This window comes from Arvicanthis niloticus, chromosome 29, assembly GCF_011762505.2.
Source record: "Arvicanthis niloticus isolate mArvNil1 chromosome 29, mArvNil1.pat.X, whole genome shotgun sequence".
Taxonomy (NCBI): domain Eukaryota; kingdom Metazoa; phylum Chordata; class Mammalia; order Rodentia; family Muridae; genus Arvicanthis; species Arvicanthis niloticus.
The window spans coordinates 22,608,576-22,614,081 of record NC_133437.1 but is presented as its reverse complement, the minus strand read 5'-3'; the positions used below and the strand labels follow the sequence as shown (position 1 = coordinate 22,614,081).

General features: G+C 42.5%; 1 pseudogene; it reads left to right on the top strand.

The window, feature by feature from the left end:
* The first annotated feature begins 817 nt into the window (after nucleotides 1–817).
* Nucleotides 818–1,205, top strand: LOC143440297 (COP9 signalosome complex subunit 9 pseudogene; annotated as a pseudogene).
* Nucleotides 1,206–5,506: the final 4,301 nt, after the last annotated feature.

The window sequence follows — 5,506 nt, the reverse complement described above, 5'->3', positions numbered from 1 at the left end:
TTTCAAATGCATGAGATACTAGACAAGAGGTCTTAGCTGCCTTTCCATCACTGTGTAGACAACATGGAAATTTATAGAAGGGGAAGCTTGTTGGGATTTATGTTTTCAGAGTGTTAGAGTTCATGACCATCATGGCTTGGAACATGGCAGCAGGCTGGTCAGCATGGTATTAGAGCAGTAGTTGAGAGCTTATATCCTGATCCATAAGCATGAGGCAGAGACAGAGAAGCTAACTGTGAATGATCTGAGCTTTTAAAGCCTCAAAGCCTACCCCCAGTGACACACCTTCTCCAACAAGGCCACACCTCCTAATCCTTCCCAAACCATTTCACCCACTGGTGACCAAACATTCAAATATATGAGCCTATGGGGGCTATTCTCATTCAATCCACCACACTAGGAAAACGTGCTTGTCTCATTTGCACCTCTATATAATATAAAACTGAACTGGGAGTAAAATTAGTGGCGGAGGGCTTGCCTAACCTAAGGGCCTGAGTTAAACTCTCAGAACCACAAAAATGAGTAAATAAATATTAAAAAGTTTTTAAAAATCAAGCTAAATTAAAAGGTAAATTAAACTAAATTAAGTAAAATTAAGATGGTGTTGGGTATTTCACGTTATGTGTATGGATGCTCCTCCTCCACCATGTGAATTCTGGCAACTGAACTCTGCAAGGGCAGCCAGTGCTCTTAACCACTGAGCCTCCTGTCCAGCTTCTAAGGTGATTTAAAGAAAAAGAATCGGGGCTGGCCGGAAGTGAGCGCAACGCCGCAGCTTCAAGATGAAACCGGCTGTGGGTGAAATGTTCTCCCGCTTCAAGATGAAACCGGCTGTGGGTGAAATGTTCTCCGAGGGCGCGGGACCCTATGTGGACCTGGATGAGGCTGGAGGTAGCACGGGACTCTTGATGGACTTGGCAGCCAATGAAAAGGCAGTTCATGCAGACTTTTTAGATTTTGAAGATCTCTTTGATGATGATGATGTCCAGTGAAGCCGCCCCGTCCTGTGAGCTCCGTGTCTGTGATGTGTCTGGAGTCTCAGGACAGTATCAGCTGGTTGGAGACACCATGTGAATATCACTAGAAATCAGGACCTAGTCAGCCAGTAGGGGAACTGTCTGAACCAACTGGGTACTGATGTCTCTGGGAATGCCAGCCTTGTGTCCTTGTTTAAATTAATAAAGAGCACTACAAAAAAAAAAAAAAAAAAAAAAAAAAAAAAGAATCCTTAGACTTACCAAAAACTGAGTTTTCCAGGCCCCATAGACAAGTAGAATTGGGCAGAAGGGGAACATGGGACCTCTGAAGAGTTTCAGAGGAGAAAGAAGATAACTTCAAAGTGCTAATGGCCCTGACTTCACCCTATGATGATCCTTAGGGTAAGGAGGAAGACCCCTAGAGCAGAGGGAGCAGGTGGGACACTTTGGTTAATTCAGCGGCCTCAGGCATAAGACAGAACTGGGAGTCCTGCTATCAATGTGAATGTGGTTGAGTACCTTTGGGGGCCTCTGAAGAGGCAGCTCAAAACAAATACCTTTTTTCTTTTGCTTTCTCTGTCTTCTTTCTTTCTTTCTTTCTTTCTTTCTTTCTTTCTTTTTCTCCTTCTCTTCCTCCTCTTCCTTCTTCCCCTCTCTCTTTATTGACATATGGGTGTTTGTATTTGCAGGGTAATAATTTGGTGAAACTTTGTAGGGTGTATTTTGTTACATAACATTTATGTATTGGGGGCACGTATGTGCTATGTGTGGCACATGAATATCAGAGGAACATTCCTTTCCACCATGTGCGTGCTGTGGATCAAGCTCAAGCATCAGTCCTGGAGCAAGTGGCCTTCCCCCTCTGACCATCTTGCTGGCCCTAAAACATAATAATTTGAAACATAGTAAATGCACAATGATTAAATCAGGGTGATCCACATCCCCCCTTATTATTTATTTATTTATTTATTTATTTATTTATTTATCTATCTATCTATTTATTTATCCATTTATTTATTTATTTATCTATTTATTTATTTTTGAGGCAAAGACTTTGCTGTGTAGCCCAGGCTAACCAGGAATTCCCTATGATAGCATACTTGGGCCTCAAACTTGAGTCCTCTTACCTCTGCTTCCCAAATGCTGGGATTTCCATCTTCTTAAGCATTTATCGTTTCTCTGTATTTGAACTTCCAATCTCCTCTCTTCTAGTTCTTTATAAATATATAACAAATCGATGAGAGTTGTAGCCGCTCTGCGTACTGTGGGACAGCAGAGTCCCCTTCCTAAGTGACATTGTCTCCATCACCACATAGCCAGAAAGAATTTTTTTCCCCAAATAACCCCCACTGGTGGACCAAACAGCTTCCAACTCGTGATGGATCCATGTCATTTAGATAAGCCATTTGTCTGGTGTTCCGGATAGAAAAGAAGATCAACCAACCCACAATTCCTCAAACAGCAGGTGCCCTTGCACGGCCAGACTTGCCTAGAAAAGAGACCAGAATGACATGGCCTGATGAGTCCCCCGGGCTTCACATTCTAAAAATGTCCCATTAAATGAGTCCAAGCAGTTGCTTCTGAAATCATAAATTCCAAAAGACAGTGAAAGTTGCAATCACAAGGGGTAACAGAAGCCAAACACATTAGGAACATGTTCCTGGAGCAAACAGCGTAATCCAGGACACGCGGGAACACATGCTCAATCATGTTTCATTTACTCATCGCGCTGAGTGTGCCGTATTTCTCTTTGGGTGCAAGAGTGATTGATTTCCTTGGGAGACTTGTTTGTAAGAACGTGAAGGTTGCCAAGGCAAACACGTTGGCGGGAAGTGTGGAGAAGGGGAGAGAGACAATTTGGAGGAGATTTGGGCTGGGGAAGTTCATACAGAGGTGAGACAGTGAGATATAGAACAAATAAAAACATTCTGCACACTTCATCTACATAAATTATGTTCAGAAATTCACTCAATGCAGACATTAGCTGTGCAGCTACAAGCCTCCCGAGCCCACGGCTAGAGTGTAGGCACGGAGCCAGCTTTTAAGTGAATGATTTGTAACTTTAAATTAATCTTTCGTATTTCAGTCACTCTGATTTTAATCCACAAAACTCATGTAGTCTTTGGGGGAAAAAAATGCCAGTCATTTATCAGTCTTTTATGATAGAATTCTATTACTGACATATAAGTAGACTCATTTCAAGATATGTTGAAGGAATATAAAGTGTATTATTATAATATCATATTAGGTGGATTTCCCATGGTCTTTTTCTCTACTATAAAAAGAAACCAAATACAGTACAGCAGAATTTTCAGTCTTGTATATTTGAAACATCTCTTTTGATCATTTACATGTTTGCAGTTGTGATAAAGGTAAATTTTGTTAAGTTCTTATCTTGCCTATAGATATCGGCTTCTAAGAGATGCAAAAGCCATAAAATACTCACGATACCTTGCTATATCTGTGTGTAGCTTGGTTTTGTTGTTTGTTTTGGTTTGGTTTTGAGACAGGGTTACCTTACGGAGTCCAGGCTGAGATAGCAGGCATTTGTCAGGAGAAAACTTCTGTACTAACATCACAGACTAACAAATGGAACTTTTATTTATTCTATTTGGATTTTGCTTTGCCTACAGCTATTCTTGGGTGTGGAATGAGAACTTCTGAGACTTAGCCACGGGAGATCGGATTAAACATCTCCATTTAATGGTTATCTAAGGGCTGGAGAGATGGCTCAGTGGCTAAGAGTAGATTCTGCTTTAGCAGAGGATCAGAGTTTGGCTTCCAGCACCTACATTGGATGGCTCTCAATGCCTGTAACTCCAGCACCAGAGAAGCCACACTCCCTTCTAAACTCCACAGACACCTGTACCCATGTGCACAAAACACACACACACACATACACACACACACACAAACACACACACACACACACACACACACACAAACACACACACACGCATGCATGTGCCCACATGTTTAAAAATTAAGAAATAAAAATCTTTTTTAAAGATGACATTCTAAGTACAACATAAACAACGGAAAGCTGTAATAACAAGGGCATGACCTGACCGTGCACTAATAGCCAGCGCGGCTCACTGTGTGGAGGGGTTCGGCATCACACTCACACTCAGCTCCAGTTGTCTGTTGTTCTATCACCAGCTAGCGCCTGACAGAAGAGGAGCATGTTTCATTCAGCTGCCTTTGCTATGTAACAAATTAACAGGAACACAGAAATTCAGAGCAACATTTACTTCCTTGAAGTTACTATGGGTCAGGAGGTCAGGGTGCAGTTTAGCTAGGGTCCCTACCTAGACATGGGTGTCACAAAGGTCTCCTACGTTTTGGCAAAAATGAATTAACTTCCAAGGTCATTTACGTTTGCTGGAAGGATTCGGTTCCTGGCTGGCTAATGGACTGAGACTTCAATTCTTCCAAGGCTGTTGGTTGCTGGCCTCTCTGAGTTTCTTCCCACGTGGATCCTAATCAGAGCTCAGCCTTCAGTCAACTGCATCGGTGCCACACAGCAACTGGGCAGGGTGGTCACTCACCAGCTGGTCACATGCCATTACTACTTTTTTCTAATTGACTTCCATTCATTGTACATAGCGATGGTTTGGTGGTTTTCACAGAAAAAAAAAATTCATACAAGTACATCATGTACTTTGACCATGTTTATCCTATCTTTCCTTTTTCCCTTTCCTATTTCAATAATCTCTTTAATCTCCCCCCAGTCCTCCTATCCTGTTTCTAGCTTTATGTCATGCATACTGTGTGTGTGTGTGTGTGTGTGTGTGTGTGTGTGTGCACATGTGAGAGTGTGTGTGCATGTGGGGGTGTGTATGATCTAGGAGCCATGTATACCAAGAAAACCAGCAATCCAACTAATTAATGGTCCAATGAAATGAACAGATGTTGTATCAATTGCCAACAAACGTATGAAAACTCTGTTACATTCTTAACTATCAAGGAAATTGAAAGTACAATGAGATTCCATCTCACTCTAGTCAAAATGCCTATCAAATAAAAAACACATCCTAGTGAGGATGGGAGGGATTATCCACTACTGCCAGTGGAAATGTTAAATGATCCAGCAACTTTGGAAATCAGTATGAAGGGCCCTCAAAACTAGAACTACTATATCCTCTCCCACTGCTTTCCCTGCATTGCCTTTGATGGAACCAACCCATTAAGTCTGGAACACTCAGACAGTAGGGAAACTGATCAAAAGTCAGGAGTAGCAGGAAGTGTGGCTGAGTGGCAGCTATTCTAGGAGCTGCCACCCGGGCACGGATGACTGTTAGGGGGTTGTTTCCTATCCTCTGATAGAGCTATGTTCCCTATAGGCTCACATGTCTCAATACTTAGTCACCAGGTGGTGGTGCTGTTTTGGAAGGTGGTGGAACCTTTAAGAGGCGGAGCCTTGCTGAGGAATGTGGGTCACTAGGGGCAGGGCATGAAGTCTTTTAGTCAGGCCCCACTTCCTGTTTATTTTCTGCTTCCGGGGATGCAGTGTGACCAGCCAGCCGCCT